The following is a 12,311-nucleotide window of genomic DNA, read 5'->3' on the forward strand; positions in this document are numbered from 1 at the left end:
CACCCCACTCAGATTGAATGTGCTGTGTTCTGGGGCTTGCAAGTGTGGTTATCCTGCTACATCTGTTGTTTTTGTTTTGTTTTTAATTATGAAACATTTCAAATGTTTAAAAACATACAGAGATTGTTATAATAAATATTCATGTTCCCACCTACTGCCCACAATTAGCACATTTTAATACTTTACCATCTATGCTTCATGAATTTCTAAAATAATAATATCCTTTGTTTCACTCCCCACTTCTATTCCCCTGCTGCCTTTCTACATGCAAGCTATATCATGAATTTGGCATGTATACTTTCTGTCCATGTTCTTATACTTGTACCAAAAAACATCGAGCAGGCCATTCACAAATATCTGCTGTTTTGGATTTAAAATATATCCTTCCAATGCAATTCCAATCAGAATTCTCACCAGGACTTTTTAACTTTTTATAGAATTTTTGTGTTAACTTGCAAAATAAAGCAGGATATGGTAGTCCCCATTTGTCCGCTGTTTCACTTTCCAAGGTTCCAGCTACCTGTAGTCAACCACAGTCCAAAAAATAGTAAATGAAAAGTTCCCGAAATAAACAATTTGTAAGTTTTAAAGTGCACACTATTCTGAGTAGTGTGATGAAATCTCCCGCCATCCTGCTCCATCCTGCCCAGGACTTAAATCATCCCTTTGTCCAGCGGATCCCACCCATTAGTCACTTAGTAGCTGTCTAGGTTATCAGATGGACTGTCACAGTGTCACAGTGCTTGTGTTCAAGTAACCCTTAGTTTACTTAATAATGGCCCCAAGGCCTAAGAGTAGAGATGCTGGCAATTTAGATCTGCCAAAGAGAAGCCGTGAAGTGCTTCCTTTAAGTGAAAAGGTGAACGTTCTTGACTTAATAAGGAAAGAGAAAAAATCATATGCTGAGGTTGTTAAGATCTATGGTAAGAACGAATCTTCTATCCATCAAATCATGAAGAAGGAAAAAGAAATTCGTGCCTGCTGTCATACCTCAAACTGCAAAAGTTACAGCCAGAGTGCATGATATGGGCTTAGGTACGATGGAAAGGCATTAAATTTGTGGATGGAAGACATGAACAGAAAGCATGTTCCGACTGACAGCAACGTGTTGCGCCAGAAAACATGGAGCCTATACGAAGACTTCAGCAAGGGATCCCCTGAAACAAGTGACTTCAGCCATTTACTCCAAGTAAGGGATGGTTACAAAGATTTAGGAATAGGTTCGGACTGAACAACAGGAAAGTTACTGGAAAGGCTGCATCTGTCAATGAAGAAGCCACTGCCACGTTTCTGGCAGAGTTGAGGAAGTTGATCAAGGAGAGAGACAGAATTCATATAACTTTTATTACAGTATATTGTTATAATGTTCTATTATATTATTAGTTATTACTGTTAATCTCTTACTCTACCTAATTCACAAATTAAACTTTATCATCGGTATGTATGTATTTAAAAAAAACATAGTATATATAGGGTTCAGTACTATCTGTGGTTTCAGGCATCCACTGGGGGTCTTGGAATATATCTCCTACAGATACATGGGGACTACTGTATAATAAAAAACATATTTTGCTACAGAAGAAATGGGGGGTAAGTAAGGCATAAAGCATAATATAAAGCAATTATAATTAAAACTGTTTTACTGACTAATAGAACATAGTTGAAAGTCCAGAAACATATCAAACTATTTATAAAAATGTCATATATAATTCACCTTCCATAACAAGAAGATAAAGATTATTTAATAGATATTTTTGAGACAATTGCAGAGCAGTGTTATTTGGAGCTGCACCATATATTATATACCAAAATAAATTTCAGATTCAAGAGTTAAGGGTGTGTGTGTGTGTGTGTGCGTATAAAATTTTAATATGTGTTATATGTGTATATATGTATATACATATTATATACTTATAAGAAAAAACTATCAGAAAACTTAAAAACTATGACTTGTGAGGTGAAATAAGACTCTCATCTCATAAGTAATAGAAAAGTATATGCAAGGAAAACAAGTCCAGGTTTATTTAAATATGTATAAAAAGTTAAACTTCTGTATAATAAAGAGGGACCAAAGCAAAGGACAGCTCTTTAATCTCTGAGTTTAAAGAGTTAAGCCCTCCAAGCCAGAAGATCTGGTTTCCTGCTGTAGTCTGTGAGCAATCAGCATCATGCTAAGTACTGCCTAGTGACAGGAAATTCCAGCAGTTCAATTAAATCATCAGACAGAATATCCATTCAGTAGTCACGGTGAAGACTGAGAATATTTCCTCAAAAAATAATAATACACATAATGGTGGCCCAGGTCAGATAGAATGGAAAGCAAAATCTCCTTCATTCCCCTCATCTGCAGTCCCCATCCTGGCTAGCTCATCCCTCATGTGGATCAGAAATTCATAGCCACACATCCCCATTCTCTTCTCATTTGGACCTTAGCCCACCTATAGCTTCTTAAGATTATAATAATCCCTTGTGTACAAACTGTTCCACCCGGCATTTCCCCCCTCAGGAAACAAACAAACAAGGTGGTGAGTGGGAAGTAATAGGATGATAAATGCTATCAGGCAGAGAGGCCTTTCCTGACCACCTTATCTAAAGTAGAGACAACTTATCCTTAATTATCATTTTTCTATTTTGCCTTTCTCAGAGCATACATCCCCACAAGGGCAGAGATCTTGCGTGTCTCATTCATCTGGTACCTACTGCCTGGCACATAGTAGGCATTCAATAAATATTTAATAACTGAGCTAATTCCCAAAAAAACCCCAAGGACCATGATACTCATATCATAAAAAAAGTTGAATTAAAGGCAAAAAGCAATAAACAAGACAAAGAAGGGCACTATAATATTAATGATTAGAAAGCACAATTAAGATCTAATTACCCTGAATCTTTATGTACCAAATAACATAGCATCAAAATTCATAAAGCAAATATATAGAAAATGCAAAGGTAGAAAAAGCAGAAACAAAATATAAGACCTTTTCAGCTGATGACAATACTGTATCTAGTCACAATACAATAACACTAGAAATTAATAGCAAAATGAAAAACAAATACTTCTAGCACACAGAAAATAAAAGGGAGAAAATATCCCCCACTCTAAGTCAAACAGGAGATCTAATCTAAAATTGTAGACTACCTAGAAAATAACAACAATGAAAATATCAGAAGCAAGAGGATGTGGTTGATTAAAGCAATGGTTAAAGGAAAATTGATAGTCTTAAATACTTATATTAATACATAAAAACAAATTAAAATAAACGAATTATGCTTTCAACAAAAGAAGTTACGAGCCACAAAAATAGACCTAAGCAAAGCAGAAATAAAACTAATGGCAGAAATTAATACACTAGAAAACAAATGATAGAACTAATAATTAAAGCCAAAAGCTTTCTTCAAAAGAAAATATAAAACCATAAAACAGATAAACCACTTGCTAATCTAATTAAAAACCCTAAATGCACAAAATTAGAAATGGAGAAATAACCACAGTTCCAAAGTAAATGAAAAGAGTAAGAGAACACTTTGCTCTACTCTATGAAAACAGATTTGAAAACTTAGTTTTCTAGGAAAAAATAATTACCAAAACTAATTGCAGAAGAACGAGAATATCTAAACCACCAGTTACCATAGGAAAAAATTTGATAAATTTGACCAAAAAAACAGCACACTCCCATGGTCTTGTGTTAATTCTACCAACCTTCAAGGAACAGACAACCTCAATGCTATTTACGCTTTCTAGATTCTGGAATCTAGAGAATAGGGAGAGAAGAAAAGAATCCTGCATAACATCAATACCAAAACCCAGCAACTAGAACATACATAAAGGAAAACCAGAGACCATTCTCATCGAAGAATACTAATGCAAAACTCACTGTTTTTGGCATTTAAAAACATAAATATTAGAACATTATTAGATATAAGTAATTTATTAATAAACTACCAACACATATTAAAGGTGAATGCTCAAAAAAATTCTTTCTGAGAAGGGTGCGTGATCCAAAAAGTTGGAAACCATTGGTCTGAGGCAGTTGGTCCTAATCGAAGTGGCTCTTAATTGGAATTACCTGAAGATGTTGTTTAAAATGCAAATTCCTCGGCTCCACTTCTATCAATAGAAATTGAGATTTAGTACCTCTGTGGTGGAGCCCAGGAATCTACATTTTAAACAATTTCCCCAAGGGATTCTAATACCAGTGATTCAGGGATCATACTATGGAAACAACGGTCCAGGGTGAAAAAGATGGGAGTGTTGTGGTTTGGAGGGAGAGGTTTGGGGATAGAGTTCTTTGTTCCAGTTAGGTTGGTTTCCAATCTGCACAGTATGTGTCCCACCCCTCAGCACACACATTCCTACCTTCTGTCCTTGCCTCTCCTGTTCTTCCCCACCTTCATCTCTAATCTAGACCTTATGAGATGCAGGTGGTGAAAGCAACGTCTCCAAAGGCTCAAGTTGGGCCAATGTCCTGCGGCTGTGGTGAGAAAAACCCTGCTCCATGAGAGTCATCAAATTTACCACTCTTTCCTTGCCAGGGCACAGGGAAGGCAACAGAGCAGAGCGCAAAGAACACAGTGTTAGAAAGACTTGGGTCTGAATTTCAGTAAAATTTAAAAATCTGCCTCCAGAGCCCAAAAGCTGCATGACCTTGAGGAAAGTATTTAATTTACCTCAGTTTCAGTAAAATATCTATCTTAACAAAGCTTCTGTGAGGATTAACCATATAAAATAAAAAGGACCTAGCAATGATGCTGGGTACATGGAAAAGTGATTAATAAATGACAGAACTATGCTTATTATTAGAGTGAAGTCCTTACTCAGGGCCACTGCATATGGTTGTGCAAACTGTGCAGTGTACATCCTTCACTGCTGTATGCTTCAGCCCTGCTCCTTGTTCCCATCAAGGGAGTTGAACTGCACTGTCCCTTGGTTAATGTTCAGCCCTGCTCAATAGCCAAGAAACCAAGAGACCTGGGGTCCCAGCTCAGCTACATGGCTGCTGAGCCAGGAGGTCCTAGATAACCAAGGATTTTAATCCTAGGCTCATTCACTCACTCTTCTCATCTACTGAAAGGGAGAGAGAATAAAAGGCAAGTTTAGGCTTAAAAGCAGTGTGACGATCAACAAGACTAGATATTCTATGTTGTCTTGTTCAGGTACTAATCACTTATGTCAGCGTTACAGAATTTACCTCTAAGTAGCCAACTCCAGAACCAGTTGGAAGAAAAGAGCACACCCTTCTAGGGACATTCAGTACCCTGATTTATGGCACTGTGACACTATCCTGAGGCACTAGGCTCTAGCAAGGCAACCTGGAAATTGCTATTCTCTGCATCAATCCTAATTTCAAAAGCACTGCTCTCCCACCGACACAGCTTGTGTAAGGGCAGCCTGAACCTTGCAGAGTCATTTACATCAGGGGAGCAGAACTAGGCAAGACTCCAGAAAAGGGGAAGGACTGCCCTCGATGGGACCAGCTGGGCCCATGTATGTACAAGTCATCCAAGCTGTCATTCAATATTATACTGTGCAAGGTGACCAGATCTCAGGGGAGCAAAACCCGTAGCCCTTGCTTTCCAGGCACTAACAGCTGAAGCAGACTGGTGAATGGGAGGCTTCCATTGAAGTGTGTCAGGCTCAAGCCAAGGATATTGGTCTCTAGAGGCCCTAGTTTCAAAGGGCTCAAGCCTCCTATATGCACAGAAATTTAAATCTACAACTCTTCTTTGGGATGAAGTAAGGATTCTTCCCTAGAGTGGAGGATAAGGAGCTAAATTAAGAGAAAAGAACTATGGTTTCTTACTTCTTACTTACTATGTGTAGGCACTTTCATGTAGGTATTTCTATTAATCTTCACACCAGCTCACTGAAGTAATTACCATTACTGCCAGTTTGCAGGTGAGGATCCTGAGGCTTAGAGAGGGTCATTAATTTTCCCAGCTAGTAAGAAGTAGTAGTGTCCAGACTGGAACTTGCCTTATCTGGCTCCAAGGGAAATCCCACTGAAGCAAGGACTCCTGAGTTAAGGCAAAAGGTACTTGCACTACATTCATCCCCAAGGTGTTCTCAAAGACTTTAGCTCCTTGCTGAAGAGAGGGGAGGAAGCATGAAAGCTAAGACTGAGAAAGGGCTTTGTTGACACCAGCAAGGAGCCTACATCTCAAAAACAAAAGCAAATCGTGTGCCAAGTCTTGGGCTGTTCTTCTCTTTTCCTCTTGGCACAGGTTGCCTGTTCTTCTGATGAATAGATTTTCCCCTTTTGTTACAATCTTTTTTTGGGGGGGGAGGGGCTCATAGTAATTGAAAATGAAAACCAGTATTTTCAGAGACTGAAAAATCTCCTCCCGCCTCCTCCTTAGGCCTTTTGAAGTTTTCTTGTTTGGAATTTTTATTTTTAACCTCACCACAATAGCTTGGCATTCCAGGATCTCAGCAGCAAGAGTGCACAGTCCAAGCCCCTCTCCCCTTCCCCTTTCCTCGGCAGCCAAAAGATAAGACTGCTCCAAGAGAAACGGCCACTCCCAGCTTATTGCTGAAGGAAATATTTGCAAGATCCAGGAAGTGAGATACAAGGAGGCTACACAGGGAGGGGAGAAGGGCCCAGAGAGCTTGTTGTTGCCACCCTTCTCCGTCTCTGGGGCCACAGAACTTCAAGCAAGGAACAATTAGTCTGGCAACAGCAAAATACAAGTGGCAGGACTCACTCTGAGCCTTCTACAGCCCCCAGGAGCCTGCTGCAAAGTGTCCTTTGAAGAGATCAGAGAAGTCCTTGCTATATTGGGGCTGTCCTGGGTGAAGCTTAGATTCCTCTCTCCAATGACTCCAACTTGGAGTTTCCAAGAAGGTCTTCCCATTACTCCTCTGAACCCTGCATAGTGTCACAGACATGGTGCTAAGGGATGGTAATGACCACTCTTGTTTACTCAGAGTCCACCATGTGTCAGGCACAGCACTGGACAGTTAACAGACTCCATCTCGTTTCACCCTGAAGACAATCTTCCAGCCTGAGTATTCTCTTGCCCATGTTAGAAATGAGACTCAGGGAGGTTAAACAACTGAGGGAACATAAAGAGAATAAGCAGCCAGGAGAAGTTACAACTAAGGTCCATCTGACTCCAATGCCCATGCTTTTACCAGCACAACATGCTGCCTCTTCAGCATTCTCATAACCTTCTAAAGAGATTTAATAAAAGACATTTTAGGGGCACGTAACACATTGTGGAGGGGCCTGGAGGGTTTGATATCCATGAGAGCGATTTAATGGAGGATCAGGCTGGCCGAGGTTATTGAGGCTCTATTCTCTAACAGGCAGTGGTTCTGAAACTTGAACATGCATCAGAATCACCTGGAAGGCTTATTAAAACACAGTTGGCTTAGTCTTACCCCCAGAATTTCTAATTTGGTAGGTCTGGGGCAGGGTGGAGAATTTTTATTTCTAACAATTCCCAGGATGATGATGGTATTGCTGGTCCCAGATCACACTTTGAGATCCACTGCTCTAAACAGTCATTATCTACCAGGTTCCCAACTCGCCAGGGTATCTTAAGAGGTATAAAGCCATTTAAAAAAACTCTCAAGGACTTCCCTGGTGGTGCAGTGGTTAAGAATCTGCCTACCAATGCAGGGGATACGGGTTCGAGCCCTGGTCCGGGAAGATCCCACATGCTGCAGAGCAACTAAGCCCACGCGCCACAACTACTGAGCCTGCGCTCTAGAGCCCATGAGCCACAACTACTGAGCCCGTGTGCTGCAACTACTGGAGGCTGCGTGCCTAGAGCCCGTGCTCTGCAACAAGAGAAGCCACTGCAATGAGAAGAATGAGAAGCCCGTGCACCGCAAGGAAGAGTAGCCCCCGCTCACTGCAACTAGAGAAAGCCCATGCACAGCAACAAAGACCCAATGCAGCCAAAAAAAAAAACCCAACAACTCTCAAAACGAAATGCATTTTAATTAACTACATACATACCACCCCATGTAACAAGTGCAATGAAGATTTACAAAATAAAATAATGGGAGGTCCATAAAGCTCTGGGAATCCTGATGCTATTTAATGAAATTCGGTGCCCCACCATCATTAAACAATGGATGTGCCAGAGGAAGAGAGCAATTTTTGTATATTTGAGTCCTCATATATACCAGATGTTAATGTACTAAATTTCGAAGACCTAAAATACAGTGGAATAGACTTAATACCAAAGTTATAAAGAACATGATTTTATCTCAGTTTAAAAGGCATTCTGGGTGCTCAATTATGAATGACAATTATTATCATAGAGTAGTTCTTTGGCATGCACGTATTTAACATTTGAGGTTTTAACCCTTTGAGAGTAGCCCTAAAGATCCATGAAGTGTAATAACTGGTCATTTTGCAAAGGGTATGAATTTGACTTGCAAGGCCTCACAATACTGGTTTGTAGGGCAAGTCACCAAGCAAAGGAGGGAGCCTAGTCAACCACTTGGCATTCCCATCTCAATGTGGCTTGATAGGTCTCTATTTGTTAACAAGGTACATAGGTGTGCAATAACCATGGTAGAGAGAATATGTGCTTCTCTGTGAATAATGGCACTGAAATGCAAACTATTTGCAAACTAGTGCCGATGATGGAAGTGAAGAGAAATGTAACGGTCTTGAGAAAGTAATGGTTCTGAGTCAGATAATAAAATGTTCATTAGTGGGGGTGGAGAGGGTCTATGTTGTAGTAATGGTGACAAATTTGAAGATTCACAAATGTCTGGTGATGTACCCCCTCAGAAATGTCAAGTTCTCACAGATTTAGATAAGCAGAAGTGCTGGTTGATGGAGAATTCTAGCAAAACAAATTCTAGCTAACAGAGAGATCAAGCATGTCTGGTAAGTAACACTGTCTGTCATTGGTATGGGGATTTTTCTAAAGCCCTTGATCTTTAACTTTGCAGGCCTAAATCAAACCAATGTGGGCTGCCTCTTCTTCAGATTTTCTTTTTTATTATGAATTCCAGCAACTTGACATGTACCCAAAGAACACCATGTGCATTCAACTCCAACTATTTACATTTTACCAGATGCCTTTCTGAATCTTCTTTGTGCAAGGCTACTATCAGATTCAACATGTGAGTTTAGAATTTAGCCTTTTTTGTTGTTAATATTATTACAAATACCCATTTCTGTGTAAGACCCAATATTTGTATAACTCTCACTGTTAATGGCTATATTCTATTCCATCATGATGATATATTAGATTGGTAAATATTTTCCATGATTATAAATAGCACTACTTTAAATATCTTTAAAAAAATTACTTTTTCCTTTTTAGGTTATTTCCTTGGGGGTATGCTGGATCAAGGAGTATGTACAAACAGTTTTGCAACTCTTGTCACATATTTCTAGACTGTCTTTTAGGAAAACTGAACCAATTTATACTGCTCCCCAAAACACATACTGTTTCCTTAAGTCTTGTCAAGATAGGGTTTTGTAATTTCTATTTATAATTTCCATTAATTGTTGATAATTTAATAAGCAGGTTGTGATACCTTGATGTTGTTTTTATTTGCACCTCTTTAATTGGTAGAGAGGTTGTACTTTTCCAGGAAGTGATTTTACTGCCTTTATTTCCTCATGTGTAAATTGGCTGTTCATTTTCCTTGCCCTTTTGTGAAGCTGAATTTGAAAGCCGACCTTCTACATCTGTATCCATTCTTTATATTTTTCGGACAGTCAACTGTTATCTGTGATGCTGACCCCAGACATTTTCCTCATTCTGCTATTTAGCTTTTTATTACATTTTGTTGTACAAAGGTTTCTTCCCCCAACTTTTAAATATTTGAAACCATCCATCTTGTCTCTGATGATATCCTCCATTTAACAGGCACAAATTTATCTTCCATCCATAGCTGGAATGAATATGCTGTTCCACTGGTCTGCTTTCTGAAATTTACTACAGAGTATTGTATGCACTGTGGCTCTAAGTTAATTATTCTCCATATTGATACCTACAGTTCCCAACATTTATTGAAGACAGATGATTGCTTTCCGCAGTTCACGGTTGCATCCAGTGTGCTCTATAGTCTTACTATCTGTTCCTAGAATCTCTCTTTTTTATTTAATTTCACTGTTTGACTTTTTTTCAACCCACTATCATATGGTTTTAATGACTGTCACTTTATGACAGACTTTAAAATCTTATAGGGTAAGTCTACCACCATTACCTTTTTTTTTTTTAACATCTTTATTAGAGTATAATTGCTTTACAATGGTGTGTTAGTTTCTGCTTTATAACAAAGTGAATCAGCTATACATATACACATATCCCCATATCTCCTCCCTCTTGTGTCTCCCTCCCACCCTCCCTATCCCACCCCTCTAGGTGGACACAAAGCACCGAGCTGATATCCCTGTGCTATGTGGCTGCTTACCACTAGCTATCTATTTTACATTTGGTAGTGTATATATGTCCATGCCACTCTCTCACTTAGTCCCAGCTTGCCCTTCCTCCTCCCCGTGTCCTCAAGTCCATTCTCTACGTCTGCGTCTTTATACCTGTTCTGCCCCTGGGTTATTCAGAACCATTTTTTATTTTTTTTAGATTCCATATATATGTGTTAGCATACGGTATTTGTTTTTCGACTTCTGACTTACTTCACTCTGTATGACAGTCTCTAGGTCCACCCACCTCACTACAAACAACTCAATTTCGTTTCTTTTTATGGCTGAGTAATATTCCACTGTATATATGTGTCACATCTTCTTTATCCATTCATCTGTCAATGGACACTTAGATTGCTTCCATGTCCTGGCTATTGTAAATAGAGCTGCACTGAACATTGTGGTACATGACTCTTTTTGAATTATGGTTTTCTCAGGGTATATGCCCAGTAGCGGGATTGCTGGGTCATATGGTAGTTCTATTTTTAGTTTTTTAAGGAACCTCCATACTGTTCTCCATAATGGCTGTATCAATTTACATTCCCACCAACAGTGCAAGAGGGTTCCCTTTTCTCCACACCCTCTCCAGCATTTATTGTTTGTAGTTGTTTTGATGATGGCCATTCTGACTGGTGTGAGGTGATACCTCATTGTAGTTTTGATTTGCATTTCTCTAATGATTAGTGATGTTGAGCATCTTTTCATGTGTTTGTTGACAATGTGTATATCTTCTTTGGAGAAAGGTCTATTTAGGTCTTCTGCCCATTTTTGGATTGGGTTGTTTGTTTTTTTGATATTGAGCTGCATGAGCTGCCTGTATATTTTGGAGATTAATACTTTGTCAGTTGCTTCTTTTGCAAACATTTTCTCCCATTCTGAGGGTTGTCTGTTCGCCTTGTTTAGGGTATCCTTTGCTGTGCAAAAGCTTTTAAGTTTCATTAGGTCCCATTTGTTTATTTTTGTTTTTATTTCCATTTCTCTAGGAGGTGGGTCAAAAAGGATCTTGCTGTGATTTATGTCATAGCAAGATTTATGACATGTCATTTATGTCATGTTATGTTCTGCCTATGTTTTCCTCTAAGAGTTTTATAGTATCTGGCCTTACATTTAGGTCTTTAATCTATTTTCAGTTTATTTTTGTGTATGGTGTTAGGGAGTGTTCTAATTTCATACTTTTACATGTAGCTGTCCAGTTTTCCCAGGACCACTTATTGAAGAGACTGTCTTTTCTCCACTGTATATCCTTGCCTCCTTTGTCATAGATTAGTTGACCATAGATGCGTGGGTTTATCTCTGGGCTTTGTATCCTGTTCCATTGATCTATATTTATGTTTTTGTGCCAGTACCATGTTGTCTTGATTACTGTGGCTTTGTAGTATAGGCTGAAGTCTGGGAGCCTGATTCCTCCAGCTCTGTGTTTCTTTCTCAAGATTGCTTTGGCTATTCGGGGTCTTTTGTGTTTCCATACAAATTGTGAAATTTTTTGTTCTAGTTCTGTGAAAAATGCCAGTGGTAGTTTGATAAGGATTGCATTGAATCTGTAGATTGCTTTGGGTAGTATAGTCATTTTCAAAATGTTGATTCTTCCAATCCAAGAACATGGTATATCTCTCCATCTTTTTGTATCATCTTTAATTTCTTTCATCAGTGTCTTATAATTTTCTGCCTACAGGTCTTTTGTCTCCTTAGGTAGGTTTATTCCTAGATATTTTATTCTTTTTGTTGCAATGGTAAATGGGAGTGTTTCCTTAATTTCTCTTTCAGATTTTTCATCATTAGTGTATAGGAATGCAAGAGATTTCTGTGCATTAATTTTATATCCTGCTACTTTACCAAATTCATTGATTAGCTCTAGTAGTTTTCTGGTAGCATCTTTGGGATTCTGTATGTATAGTATCATGTCATCTGCAA

At 38.8% G+C, this 12,311-nt stretch overlaps 1 protein-coding gene across 2 annotated transcripts in view; it reads right to left on the bottom strand.

Moving 5' to 3' along the window:
- SHROOM4 (shroom family member 4) overlaps positions 1-12,311 on the bottom strand; it is a 204,446-nt gene that overhangs the window by 14,247 nt on the left and 177,888 nt on the right. The gene's annotated exons all lie outside the window — the stretch shown is intronic.

Source organism: Eubalaena glacialis, chromosome X (assembly GCF_028564815.1).
Source record: "Eubalaena glacialis isolate mEubGla1 chromosome X, mEubGla1.1.hap2.+ XY, whole genome shotgun sequence".
Lineage (NCBI taxonomy): Eukaryota > Metazoa > Chordata > Mammalia > Artiodactyla > Balaenidae > Eubalaena > Eubalaena glacialis.